The following is a 15,631-nucleotide window of genomic DNA, read 5'->3' as shown; positions in this document are numbered from 1 at the left end:
TTCAAATATTTTAATTTTATCTAAATGTTTTTCATCAGCATGTTCCTTTTTACAAGAATCCTTTATTGTTCCAAGACACAAATCATATCCCTTTGAATTCCAGATGAAAACATTTTAGGCCTATTTATGATTGTATTTCAATAGACATGTATACACATGTAAAGCAGCTTCAGTGTTATTTAAAAATACACTTCAATAGGTCTCATTGTGTTGATATTAGCAAGGCACTTAAGAAAATGCTTCCAGGTGGCAGGCACCTGCTCCGGCTTTGAAACACCAACCTCAAAACCTATAGTCAAGCACCAAAATGGGGAAGAGCAACAAACTATATATTTCAGCACCTAGCAGTTTTGGCAGCTCATTTGGAACTGGTTATTGCCAGCTGGGCATTTTGCCATTTCCTTGAGGCAAAATTAAAGTGGAAGATGCAAGGGTTTTATTGTAATTTTCCACCACATATTTATATCATTATGGGTTTTGTGCTGCTCTAGTCCCCACACAGTCTCACTGAATATCTTCTTATTATGTCACTGAAATTTGAAGCAAATATAGGATGATGCAGTGAAAACAAGTGGGCACTGTGTATAGTAAATGATTGCTGAAGATAACACTATGCCTATCGGAATGGGCTACATAATTTGCAGGCCCTGCGCAAGATGAAAATGCAGGGCCCTATGTTCAAAAGACAGGAGAAAAGTTCCATTAAAGGTACTAAAATATCAAGATTCCTCCTTTCTGCTGCAGTTTCTTCTCTCAACTTGCCAAGGCATTGTTTATTTACTAGTCCCTGCTGTGATCCCTCAGGCACAGGGTGATCTGCAAAGCAAGTGCTAGAAAACAGCCAGCTAGGCCCCCCACACACACACACAAACCGCCCCCTCTCCCCCATTAGGTATTGAGTCTCCCCTCCCCTTGCAGCTGCAGACCAATGCTCGTGCACTTCTAGGGGCAGAGAAGTCAAGTCAGGGATCTCCCTTCCCAAAGACACACCACCCCAACCCTTCCCCAGCAGTACTGAAAACCTCAGATACATCAGGCACCTACATTGGGGTAGGTGAGAAGTTCACCCCACTGAGACATCGTTGTGACTCTCCTAGATGGGGACAACTGCATCAGTGTCCAGGCCTGAAATGTTTCTGGGATCTTGCTCTAGAGCCCACCCTATCCCTGCCACGTATGAAAGCCAACAGCAGCTGTGGGACAGGAATGTGAAGGAAGAGGCCAGGTCTGTGGGGTTCTAGGGGGTGTGAGAATCAAGCAGTTGAAAGCAGAAGAGAACCTATCCCAGATCAGAGGCAGGCTCCATTATCTTGTCAGACTTACAAAACACAAATTCAAACATAAAACTAGGGATTTCTGTCACGGGCCCATGAAGCCAGCCTTGATTCATAAAAAACTCTAAGGTCTGTGGGCCTGTGCTTACTTCTGTAGCATATATACCATAAAATTGAACAAAGACATTAGCACGACTCCCGCACAAGGATGACACACAAATTTATTACACGTTCCCTATTTTTATTTTATAGAACTAAATACAAATATACACAAAACTGGGAAAACCTGAATAAAATGGGGAAAGGTGGATTGTGTCAATGTCAGTATCCTAGCTGAGATTATACCAGTCTTGCAAAATGTTACCATTGGGAGAAACCATGTAAACTATATAGAAGTTTCTCAATTATTTCTTACAACCATATATTGTCATTAGCTCAATTTTTAAAAGATGAGGCCTATTAAATGGACAAAAAACAACATACAAGCTATTATTACCAAAACTACCTATACCTATACAAAACATTAAATTGAATGTAACTTGAGTATGATATGATATAAAAGAACAATTCTTTAAATAACTAACTCCAATGCAAAATCTGTAGTCAGCATGTTAACCACATTGTACACTATCAAGAGGAATGTGTTCAGCTATATTTCTTATTAAAACTTCTCTTACCTACTTAAGATAAAATGAAAACACACAATCTAGAAACTATAAAAATACTCTAGCAACCAAAGTGGTCTATGCAAAAGCATGCCTTTATTCACAAAAGGGGGATAAATGTGTATTAAATAGCACAAAATCAACTTTAAATTGTTAAGTTACTGCACCCAGAAAGTTGGTTTGGGTACCATTTACAACTGAAAGTACATATTTGATGCTGGTACAGTTACTTAATTTTTATATACATAAGACAAAACATCTTGCCTGTCAAATGCTAAAAAAAAAAAAAAAAAAAAAAAAAAAACCCTAAAGTATAATAGGGAAAATCTGAATCTCAAGACTGAGTTCCCAAGGAACTGAGCCAAGTGAGAATTCTTTTTTGCTTTTGAAGACTGTGTATGTGAGCAAATCCCCAAAGCAGATCAATCTTGTCACAGTCCTGGGGGAAAGGATGTAGCCATGTCTATAGGGCCTCTGAGATAAATCCTGCTCAAAGGTCACCTAATTCTACTAGGACTGCATTAAGTAAAATAATAGAAGAGACTCACTCGACACCACAGAGCCGAACACATTGAAAATACTCTACAGACATTAGCAATTTATATCAACTATGGCAGTCTGTTCCCATTCTGACCTCTCAAGTGCTCAGCACCAACTCAATATAAATTATGCATCCCATTACTATTTCTTGCTCAGTCAGACAGCTTTCAGAGCCAAGATAAACCCACCTTTGGTTCAAGCCAGGACTTTACAGAGAGACCTGAAGAACTGATTACACAAAGAAAGAGGTTTGGGATCCAAATTAGTTTTGCCGCTGCTAACTCTGTACCTCTGGGTAAAACACTGAGCTGTTCATTAGTAAAATAGAATTTGAATTTCAAAGATAAATGAATATTCATTCACTTCGGGGAATTACATACTAAGGCATTCAAAAAAATTTTGTTGAATGGAAGACTGAATTAATGAATGGATATGTACAGATTTTTCTCCAACCTGGCTTTTTTCTTTTCACTAGCTAAATTCCCTTTCAGCTTTATTTCAGAGTTAAAATGCCGAAGTAGACGGGAAGGAAACACAAATAAAACAGCACTTTGCTCATGACCTCACTTGACTGTATCGTGCTGCACCCTGCATAATTAATCACTGTCAGCACCAGTCAGATGTGGATATGCCAGCAACTGCATGTCAGGGTTTGCCAGGTGTGGCAGATTACGGAGTCTTCATCAAGCCAAGCTCTGAGGCTGGGAGTCTAACAAAAAAGCACTTAAGAAGCCTCCCAAAGCAGGAGAGCAGCGTTGGCTGTCTATCAGTGTCTCCTTGCTCTTGGTGCCCTAGTTCTGCTCTGGCCTCTCAAGTTCCTGGATTCCTCAGCTCCTGACTGTGCCAGGGTACTAAGGAACTGGGCTTCTTCCTGTCCCATCGTGGGCCTTCAAGTCCAAAGCAGCTTACCTCTAATGTCTGCATGTGCCCTACCCTCAGTCTGCACACCTGACTTTGGTACACTTTCTCAAAAGCATATTCAAAGCCCTCCCCTCTTGGTGTAGGCTTGGATCCCAGGCTGGCTGGGTGCCCTCTTGGCGATTCCCGGCTGGCTCCATTGCTGGCACCAACACAAATACAGCTTTGTATCTACTTGCCACAAAAACCTTGACTCTGTTCTATTCCATCATTGATTCTTTAGCACTCAAAACTAAGTCAATTATATTTCATGAAATTTAATGAACTCTGTGCAAAAATATTAATGACTAAGCAAAATACAGGTTAAGCGCAAACCTGAATTGTGTCACTATATAAGCTGTGAAAAGGATGGCTTAATCCTTAAATAAACACCAGTCTAAAAGAAGATGACAAAAATGGGTAGTTGAACACAGAGGAACAATGCAGTGTTTTGTCTTGATTCCTAAAAACCAGTTATCTAAAATGTGTCATTCAAATCAGTGGCCATGCTAACTTCCCGGCTTTTCCTCCAAGCTCTATTTCAGAGGTTTCTTACCAGTTCTAAAGCTAAAAAGCTAGTAAACATGTGCGTCAAATGACCTTTTAATCATCAAAGAAAAATTACCACAGTCAACTGCACAGTCCTGTAACATTAAATAATTAATCATGACATGGCAAAACTACCATTAGAAGTATCTAAATTATTTAAGAAAAATCAAACATATGGTAATTAGCTATTTCTTTCCAATCCACTAGAACATCATAGTTAGCCTGAATACCATAGAGTCTCATGATTTATATCCTCCCAACATATTTTCACTTCTTCATTCTAGAAATTCAGTTTCAAAATGTCCCTAAGAGGGTAACTGTTATGAGCAAGAGGTTAGACATAACAATGAGAGGAAACTCCAAGTACATTATACAAGCCTTTGGCTCAAACGCAGATCTGAATTTGAAAAGAGAAAATGTGGAGAAATTTACTGATAACAACCTAACCATCAATTCAAGTTGTACTTAACTGGAAAGCCTGGAACTATTTACAGAACTATGCAATGGAACGTTCACTAATAATTCAACCTGATGCATCATGTAACAGTCACCCATCTGGAGAGTCTCCTTGTCTCAGGGTTCTTCCCAGACCATTAACAATGTTAAAAGTCTTAAGTGGACTCCCTGTCCACTGTCCACTTCTTGCTGTGCTTCTTATACAGCACAACTCCAGACTCCATTTTTATTTCCAGGTAAACTAAAGAAATGATAGAAGATCTTTTGTCTAGCAGTTTCAATGTGGTACCAGTGTTCTATGTATTAATAATACTCATTTCTCCACTAACTTCAAAAAAAATATTTCTACCTTCAATGTAGGTACAGGCAAAGAGAAGAATTTAATGAATGGAACACAGCCATGTCAGTATTCAATCAAAATTCCCCTTGGAAGCTTTTCATCAGCAGTTGATAAAATCAACACAGAGAGAGAGCCAGAGTCCCTGAGCTATCACCACAGCCTACTCAAAAAACCCAAAAAACAAAAAACTAACCATGTGCCACAATAGAACCACAGTGGTACGGAGTTGATTTTCATTCTTTAAAAAAAAAAAATATGGTTTGCTTTTGCTTACATCTCTTGTTATGAAACTTGTGAAACATAATGATAGAAAAATTGTTAGCCATAAACATATCTAAACAATTTAGAAAGTTATTCACTTTTTAAGTTCTTATCACTCACCGTCCAACATATGAACTACTTTTAATTATCTACTGTCTTTAATTGCTTAGGTGATTATTTTTTCTATTAAATATATGTCCTCAGCCATATCATTAATAATCCTTCATAAGTTTATAGGTACTCTGACTTTGCCTTGTGTTAAAAGGTCGGTTGGGGATTCTTCAGCTTTGCTAATGGTTTTATATTTCAGTAGAGTGTTAAAACTGTTGCTATGGCCTGAATGTTTGTGTCCTCCCCACCAAAAAAAAAAAAATTCCCGTTAAAACTCAAACCCCCAATATAAGAGATGGGGCCTTTGGGAGGTAATGAGGTCATGAGGGTGGAGCCTTTATGGTAGGATCAGTGCCCTTACAGGAGACACAAGAGGGCTTGCCCTTGTTTGCTCTCCTCATGCAACACAACATGATGGCCATCTGTAAACCAGGAAGGGGGCTCTCACCAGACACTGGCTCTGCTGCCACTTTGACTATAGACTTCCCAGCCACCAGAACAGTGAGACACAAACATCTGTTGTTTAGGCCACCCACTCCATGGTAATTTGCTATAGCAACCAGAAGTAAGACAGCTGTCATTCAGGATATTATGTACTCAACAAAGTAAATAATCAATTTCATGTACTGCTACGATTATTAAAAATGGTCTCCACATATTGAAATGCCCCCAAGGTCCTGGCAGTCCAAGAGATCATGCTTTCTCTGTTGCTACTTCCAGTATAAAATAAATATAAACTACCTGTGACTTACTAGGCTTCAGAAATTACTCAATTTAACCACATTTAGGTAAAAAAAAAAAACATTTTAAGGACTGAAGGCTTCCAACTAATTTTTCTAAGCATACATTTACGTACTCTACTTTTACACTAGCTGGGTTTGTGAGTGTGTATATATGTATATGCATTTTAAGAATGAACCTATATCTCTTTGAATAAACTTTGAAAAGGTGTTTTCTTTCAAGTTTACATACCTGACATCTGTGAAATTTTACACTAAATGTTCTTCACAAGAACTATACAGTAGGACTCCTTTTAAATCAAAATGAAGCCATGCTATGAGAAAGGAAAAGTCCAGAGGTGAATAAATCTAGTCAGCCTTCTAATAATGCCTTCTCTCAGAGAAGCCAAAGCACAAAGATGAGTGGCAAACTGATGCATTTCAACTTCTGAAAAGATCAGGTTACAAAAATGCTCTATAGTTCTTCAGTTAGGGTCCCCTAACTTCTCTAAGGAGGAGCTCTCTTCTCTAAAGAGAGAGCTATGGGCTGTTTCCCACTAACATACCAGGAGGAAAAAGGATTAGTGTAGTAAGATTGCAGGAGGGGAGATACTCATTTTTATTTAACAAACATATACCATTTACTATATTCTAGGCACTATTTTAAGTGTTTTACAAACACAAGTCAATAAATCCTCATAACAAGCATATGCATAGGAACAATTACATAATTACCATTTTACAGATGAGAGGGACGGGGATTTAGAATAATGTGTCTGAAACCAGTTGGTTAGTAAATTGCTTGACCCAACATTTGAGCCCAAGCTCTAAGACTTCAGAGTCCGTGCTGTTAATAACCACCTTACTACTCTGCTTCTTCTGGCCACTGACTCCTTAATTCTTCTCAAAAATTCCACCCAAAAATCCAGGAAGAAAGAAAGGACAACATCTTTATTACAAAAAAAAAAAAAAAAAGTAAAAGTATATAGCTTTGGAAAGTTTTCCATTTCAGTAAAAGCCAACATAACTATTTTTCATTGGAAAAAAATGGACTTCCAAATACAAATGACAAAAACAGCAGGGAAGGAAATTCTATTTTCAAGTTTCTAGAAGGTTATCATAAACAATGAAGAGAGAAAAACAAATTAGAGTTTTCAAAAATGACATTTGACAGTATCTCTTCTCCCTTGCTGTCCATGAAGAGTTGCCTGCACTATGGATAGTGACTGTGCAAAGTACCCTAAGGTGTGAACATTAAAGATGACCGTGCTTGGAAAGAAAAAAGAAGCATATTGTAAGCTAATGTAAATGCACAGTAAGGTCTGAATGTTGTGGAAATAAGCCCAGTCTGCTTCTCAATTCATGAGTTTAGCTGAGATGTCAGAACAGATGACAAACAACAACAAACAGAAACACCATACCACACAGTTCTCTCCAATAGTGGGGATAAAGATCCATAGCAGCTTATTTAATTTGATGCTAATTTACTTCCTTGTTTAAACATTCTAAATATTTGCTATCTACTAAATATTCATGTATTATGCTTTACCTTGAGGGTTTTATTCTCCAAGGAATTAATTTATAAGCACCTGTAATAAAAAGTACTTTCCTCAAAATAACAGCAAAAACTTTTATTTGAAGACTTACTATCAACTAGTTGGTTAACATAGAGAACTGGAGATGAACTCAATCTTCTTGGCATTTAAAATTTTAAATACTAAGATAGGTATTTCATTTGAAATAAATACTTCATTTTATTTCAAAATAAAGCAAACAATTTTATCTGTTCTCCAATACAATTATTTTTGTTTGGTTTTGGTAGCAATGAAAACCCAATGGTAGACTTTTTCTTTTCTCACAGTACAAGAAATAGCTTATTTACCAAAAATCGGTTTATTCAGTCTGCTTCTTTTGAACCTCAACATTTTTGAAGGGTCTGCTTTATTTCTGTGTAAAGTTTCATAAGTAATAATAATTTACTCAAAGAAAATTAAGTAATAACAGTTTATTTTATATTAGATGTGATAATAGACTACTAGTGCAAATCCAATGATGAGTTAAAGAAAAAAAAATGATAAAGCAAAATCTGCCAGCTTATTAACTCATAAATAAGGAATGTTCTACTAAGGAAAGACAGTAGAGTACACTGTATTCTTCAAAAGTCAATGTCATAAAATACAAAGAAAAGCTATGAGAATGTCCACATTAAAGGAGGGTAAAGACAGAAACCCAACAAATGCAATACCTGATCCTAGGCTGGCTCCTACAAGAGGGGAAAATGCTCTAAGAGAAGTTACTGAATCAGTAGATATAATTGTAATACAGATGAAAGATTAGAGTATTTGTCCATGATAAATTTATTGAGGTTGATAATTACTCTCTAGTTATATAAAAGAATACCCTGCTCTTGGGAAATATACACTGCAGTGGATGGATGCAAAGGCTCATAGTATATAACACACTCAAATGGTTCAGAGGGAAAAAAAAGCATGAGAATGAAGGGAAGACAAATGGGGTAAAATTATTTGGGTGAACCTGGGTAAAAGCCAGAGGACATATCTTTGTATTATTATCAGTTTGTAAATTCTCTGTGAACTGAAAATTATTTCCAGATAAATAGTCAGGAAAAGGGGGTGTGGGAAGGAGGCAACAATGAAAAGCTATTGACCTGAACCAGAAATATGAATTTAATCCCATGGATTGAGTTCATTCTTTACAGCACACAGAAATGGAGTCCCTGAAACATGCCCACAAGATACTAATATTATGTTGCAGACTATCACAGACACTCGAGTCTCAAAAGGCCTTGGTCCACACAGAGTACCAGTTATTTCTAAAATTAAGGTCTCCAAAAAGGCACTCCTAAATACACTCCAGTTTATCAGCCACAATAAATTCTCAATGTCCACAACGAGAAGGTGAGGAATACACACCCACCTTAAACACAACAGTTTGCAGGATCACAAAGCCATTCCAGATCAGCTCTGGAAATAAGGTTCATCCACACCACCAAGGCTACAACTCTACTAATAGTCTGATTCAGTAAATATTTACTTAGTGCCTGCTATGTGCAGGCATTGGGCTATGCTAGGAAGAGAAAATGAATATGCTTAGGCTTTAATCTTAAGGAGCTTAAAACCTAAGGAGAAAAAGACATATAATTCGGTAATTACAATACCAACTATGAAATGTTGCTGTAATAAAGGCATATATGGAGTATTCTGAGAAGGTCTCAGTGAATAGGTGAACTTCACTCAGTTTTTTCAATAAACATTTATTCTGTGTCAAGGGAAGGAAACTTGAAGATGAGTAAGTGCTTCCCCAATGGACAGGAAAAGAAGTGAGAAAGGAATTCCAGGTGAATGCAATTAGTAACATAAGACAAAAGCATAAAATCAGGAAAATGTAAGCTGTTTTCATTGAATAGTAAGATCAGTATGGCCGGGAGTACAACATCTCCTGGAATGTAGATAACAGGGGAGACAAAGCCAATTAGAACCAGATCCTGAGTGGCCTTTGTATACCTGCTAAGAAACTACAAAGTAATCGATGGAGGGAATGGTAGAATGTTTGCAGCAGGAAAACCTAAGTGATGAAATTTCTTGTTTTAGAAAGACAGTTCCAGCTAAAATGTCAAACCGTGTATTACCAAGAAAAGATGGGAGTCAGGAAGAAGAGTTCACATGTGATTGCAACAGTCTTCAAGTACTGTGATCAGAGTTTGAACTAAAACAACCTCTATGGGGAAAAGAGACAGTTGAAGAAGTAGAGTGAGCAGGAATCAGCAAGCAGATGACTGAACAATGGAATATGGTGGGGATGGCGGTCATCAACAGTGACTGAGTTTAAAATGCCAGTGTAGTATGCTTAGAGATGGTCAATACAGAATTTAGAATAATGAGAAATACACTGAATTTCAGAAGAGGATTTAGCATAAATGTAAAGATGCTAGGGTCATATTGATGATGATTAAATACACGATAATTTTCTTATATTCTCTACGAAAGGATTTAGTAGATTGAGAAAACAGTTAAAAGTAATTTAAAGATGATCAGAAAGGAAATAAGCTAAGAGAAGGAAGAAGAATGAGAGGACAGAATTATATGGTAACCAGCACTCTACGGTACTTGTATATGGGTTAGACACCAGTGACCACAGTTCAACCAATATCCAATACACATTCACTACAATGTTTAGGTACTAGATGTTTTGCTACATCCTGATTAGCACCATACTGGCTAGACTCCATCCATACTGGCACCAATTTTCAACTCTGAGTATGACAGTGACTTTTAAGTGTGGATACAGTTCAAGTTAAGTTCTCATTCTATTCACTCTTGCCTACACACTGAACTACAAAATTAAACTCCATTTTAAAAGGAAGCGTAAGAGCACCTGGGTGGCTCAGTCAGTTAAGCATCTGCCTTCAGTTCAAGTCATGATCTCAGGGTCCTGGAACCAAGTCCTGCATTGGGCTCCCTGCTCAGTGGGGAGTCTGCTTCTCCCTCTGCCCCCTCCCTGCTGCTCGTGCCTGCTCTCTCTCTCTCTCAAATAAATAAATAAAATATTTTTAAAAAATAAAATTAAATAAAAGGAAGCATAATCATGGACACTAAGAGTCCTTATAGCCATTCAGGGCTTATAAAGCAATACAAAGAAAAAAAGGTTGACAAACTAATTCCCGAACACTAATTCTTCAACTCTTCTTTTAAAAATTACTGATGAGGGGTGCCTGGGTAGCTCAATTGGTTAGGTGTCTGCCCTTGGCTCCAGTCATGATCCCAGGGTCGTGGGATCGAGACTGCATCAGGCTCCCCAGTGGGTGGGAGATCTGCTTCTTCCTTTCCCTCTGCCCCTGCTCGTGGTTACACGCTCTCTCTCTCTCACACAAATAAAATTCTTTAAAAAATTACTGATGAAAAAAATATTATAATAAACCATGGTTCAAATAATGCAAACTTCTGATTTCAACACAGCAATGCCAAAAGATTCTGGATTAAACAATGAACTTCCTCCACATGGAATGCCTGCTCATCTCATGTGAGAGCATGTGTGCGTGCACACACACACACACACACACACACACACAACCTCCTCAAACGCAGGTTTTATAGTCATAGCAGCCTTTTAAACACATTGCGTTTATCCCCTACAGTGACCACCAGCCTCATGTAATCAACTATCCTTTCATAGAAATGGTGATACCTATAATATTAACTCAGCATAGCAACCAAGTTTTACTATTAATTCTATGAACTAATTTATTCTCCATATAATTTTTTTTCTTTTTAAATTTCATGATTAACATACTACCCAGATCTCCAATGTTTTTGGCCTCCCTAGTCACCACAGAAAGCAGTCTGTTTTTCTTGTACAATCTTTTGAATAAATAATACCCAGTCATCTGACTGCAAGTATTCATTACACATGAGCTATAGAAAATAATCAGTCACAGATCAAGTTTAGTAGCTTCAAAACAAATGACGTAGGTATGATTTATACAGAATTCTTCAAATGGTTCACCAGAAATGGTCTAAATTTTGTCCTATGTGCATTATACAACCTGCTTTTTCATTTTGTGAATATTTTTGAGTCAACATTCACTTTATCCCTTTGTAACTCAGCAAATAAAGGCTCAGCTCCAAAATGGTTTTGCCATTGGTCTAGCATGTTAATAGAGCAATAATTATTTTAGTGCTTCAATCTGGTCAAAAGATGACCTTATGATGAACCTCCTGTGAGAGAAACAGCATTGTTTATAAATAAAATCTCATGCAGGGAGATCCTTAGCTTCAAAGGAAGAAAGCAATCACTATGTTTGTAGGCAGTTAATGTTCTGCCCTTTACTTTAGGTACATAATATCTACATTTTCATCAACATTTTTAAAAATGTTGCTCTAAGTACAGAATCCTGGGTTTTGTTCATGCATATCTGGAAACTATTCTGTTTAGGGAATATCCCACAAGCAGCTAGGATGCAAAAAGGACATTCTTTACGGATTCTTGCTACTAAGAAAATACTCCCACAGTTCTTGGTTCAGTCCCACCACTGTCTTAAAGGGGAATCTAACTAAAGAAGAGCTGGATATTTCTGTGAAGAATCAAGATATCTCTACAAATCCAGAAAAAATTTAGAGTTATGCCAAAAGTAAATTATACAAAAGAGTAATTCAAGATTGAAAATGGTGCAGTCCAGGTTTAAAAATCACATTTGAATTCAAACAGACTTGAGTTCCCAGATTTTACAGGCTGGATAACCTTTGACAAGTTACTGGACTTTGCCAAGAATCCAGATGGAAATAATGGAATGTTATATGTGAATAAACTGAGCCTAGCACTTGGTAACTAACCCACAGGCACTCACTAAATATTACCTTCCTTCCTGACTCCATTTTGATACTGTCAGTGACAAAATCATTAGGGAATTCCATAATCTTTTATTATGCAAGTGTGCGGTTTGCATTTCAATGATTACCTGCCATTCTGTAAACAAAAAATATCATAAATATCCCATTTTGATACATGGTAACTACCAAAAGTGGGTTCATGAGCTATTTTCAATATTTATTTCCACAGCCTATGTGTTCACAGAAAAATGCAAAAGATAATTCAAATGTAAATTATTTTTAAAGATTTTATTTATTTGTGAAAGAGAGAGAGCACATGCACACAAGCAGGGGAAGGGGCAGAGGAAAAGGGAAGGGAGAGGGAAAGGGAGAGGGAGAGGGAGAAGCAGACTCTCCACTGAGCAGGGAACCCAATGTGGGCTGGATCCTGGAACACCAGGATCATGACTTGAGCCAAAGGCAGATGCTTAACTGACTGAGCCTTGCAGGTGCCCCTCAAATGTGAACATATTAAAGTATACATGTGATTATAAAATGTAAACAAGGCTCATAATCTTAAAATACCCAGGGTCTTCATCCCATCAGACTGATTGATACAAATGACAAAATCATGGAATGAATACCACACTACCACTTCCTCTGTATTACCCTAGTAAACTGGATCAAATACAAATGCTCTTTAGTGGGACATTGTCTCTATTATATACCCCAAGAGCTGACATAATAAAGAAGGTAAAGTCCACTTCTGTAAAGTTCTTTAGTAATCAGTCAGAGGACAGACACATTAGGATGACCATTATAAATTATTGATGGAAAAGGAGTGAAAAAAAGCTTTATAGTTTTTGATTCCCAATTGTAAATATCCCAAAATATCATATTCACATTAATAAACATTTTTCATCTTAATGATGAATAACCACCTGCTGAAGTAAAAAATAAAATAAAATAAACAGGAGCCCACTTCTAATTGGAAACAGCAAGATTGTGTGTATTTTCCATTGTGTATTTTGGCTCTCCAAATGTTCAATTTGAGAACTCTGAGGTTAAGCCTTAGAAACTCCCCCAGTTCTTCATAAACTGACACATTCCTTAGACACACACTGCATGCATTCAGTATAATCAGAATACGCACAGTTGGAATGCCATGCTTGAGGCCTTTGCATTTTTTAATCAGTTTGTGTGAATTTTAAGTGAGTTATCAGCTATGCTGATGGTGCAGCAATTCTGTATTTGGAAAGTTTTTAAATGGAAGTAATAGGATCCGAATGTTTTAATGTTCCTTTATTCATTTCAGAGAAACAGCCTCTGTCACACTTGCTACCTTCTGCCAAAGTCTACAAGGATCAAACTTAGTGGTAGCAGATGAAGCTAAATAATGTTTTGTCCAAGTTTCCAAAACAAGCTTTCACAATTTTCCATTTATGAAAATTAAAGGTGGGAGCTATATTTTATCATTTTGAACAACCAAAATAATTTTTAAAATACACTTGATTTTTAACTCTTCCATCCCCCTTCAAAATTCTAACCACCATTATTTTAAGTAGCACCAGCACATGGTGGCCCCTTTCCTTCCCTGTTACATAAGCTCTATCAGTGGGAAATGAACTTAATAGAGTCAATTCTCATATTCTGTTCAGGGCCTTATACAAATAATCAGGCACAATGTCAGTCTCTCCAATTATAATCTATGTATCAAGTGACTTGTCAAAAATGTTACTTGAAAAACAAACAACTTAAAAAAAAAAAGAAAAACAAACAACTTGAGTAACACCAACAGACTACATTCACATTCCAGAAATGTATTCACCATACTATGGAATTATGCTATCAAAAACTACTAAGTATCTCCTTTAACAGGTTGCCATTCTAAGTAACTTGGAGATGGTTATATGATCAGCCACATAAAATCACTAGGTAGATACTTAAGGATGTATTTTGCCTGTTAGTTTGTTTTAATTTGTGAGCCTTGGGGCTACAAATATCTCAGCATTTTGTCAGCAATGTTGAAAACATATTATTTAGTCCAACTGGACACTAACTCAGTAATCAATTCAGTATGCCAGTACCTACTGAAAAGTCGGAGAATAAATCCCCCTGACAGGGGACCCTTTCAGATTAATGCTGCATCCCATGGGAGGACTGGAATATTCATGTTTTAAAACTTTATGGAGTATGAGAGTTTTCCAAAAAGAGAAAATACTTCTGGTGCTAAAATCTACTGGGCCTCCAGTTTTCTTTAATGAAGAATCAAAGATAAATGTTCTTTTCTGGGTTTCAGAAGAGAGTTTTTCTCAGATAATATGTGCACATAAATGTCATAGGTGCTTCCTGGTGAAAGAAAACTAAAGACTTAACATAGTCCAAAAGGGAATATAACTTATTAAAAGATCAACTTTGGTATTTTAAACAAAACTTCTAATTTGTAGGGGAGAGAAAAAAGGTTTGTCTGTATGTCTGTTTCTTGTTTCTAGCTACTCTTGATACAACAAGATGTGTTTTAAGGAATTACTCTTAGGCATGAAGTCTATCTATCCTGTTTCTCTACTAACATAGAAACCTTCCATTTAAGAAAAATAGAAACTTGTTCAAGTTCAGACAATTTCCTCACTTAAATCCTAGCATTATGCCTACTTTGGACCAGATGTTGTTTCTAGTCACATGCTACTTTTCTTTTTTATTTCACTGAGGTCATATTTACTGCTAAAACATTTCTTTTAAACTTGCGTTTGCATATCAGAGAAAATAAACAAAACACAAAAATGAAAGACCACTGATTCAGTTATTTCCTTTTGGCTGACAGATTTCATAGAAAGTGCTTTTGTAATAAAAAAATATTAATGAAGTAGTAATGTTTTGTGCAGACATTTGCTCCTCTGTCTACTTCATTTATAAATACATTTTAATGAGGTAATAGAGACTACACAGATCTGCAAGTGTTCCTTTTTCTAACATTTGTTCTGAATTCAAAGATTAGAAACAGCTAATCTGCCACATTTTGGGGGCTGGTTTATGAATACAGCATTTAAAGCACATTGTTCGAGCATCTGGAAAGCTAACATCTCATAAATAGCCCATCCTCCCAAACATATGATTAGACAATAAGGGTAATCTGAAATTGTTTAAAATCAGTAGCCATAAAGTAGATACAGTGTACTACAAATTGTCCCTCCCTCCCTCCCCACTCTCCACCCCAGAGAGTGTATTGAAACATGCCTTAATGGGCCTTGGTTTGCCAAAAAGACATTCAGAGTGGAGTTTGTCTTTGTACAATTAAATTATGCACATTGTCAAATCTTCTCATTTAAGAAATCTATATTTTACTGAATTATATCTGAGAATTAATTCAGGTCTACCCTGGAAGTGCTCTACATCTCTGTTCTCATTTTACATGATTAAATACTGTTTTCTCAATAAAATATTTTTATTTTATTCCTCAAGTGAGTATAGATAACAATCAGCAGATTTAATAAAG

The 15,631-nt window shown here is 36.7% G+C and overlaps 1 protein-coding gene and 1 non-coding gene across 2 annotated transcripts in view; one reads left to right on the top strand and one right to left on the bottom strand.

The window, feature by feature from the left end:
• PRKD1 (protein kinase D1) overlaps positions 1-15,631 on the bottom strand; it is a 323,089-nt gene that overhangs the window by 222,696 nt on the left and 84,762 nt on the right.
• LOC129499601 (U6 spliceosomal RNA) lies at positions 1,416-1,517 on the top strand. Its single transcript, XR_008662421.1, has one exon. It is a non-coding gene; the product is annotated as a U6 spliceosomal RNA (small nuclear RNA).

This window comes from Nyctereutes procyonoides, unplaced genomic scaffold (assembly GCF_905146905.1).
Source record: "Nyctereutes procyonoides isolate TBG_1078 unplaced genomic scaffold, NYPRO_anot_genome, whole genome shotgun sequence".
Taxonomy (NCBI): domain Eukaryota; kingdom Metazoa; phylum Chordata; class Mammalia; order Carnivora; family Canidae; genus Nyctereutes; species Nyctereutes procyonoides.
Note: the sequence above shows the minus strand (reverse complement) of the source record. Positions and strands in the feature narration are given on the sequence as shown.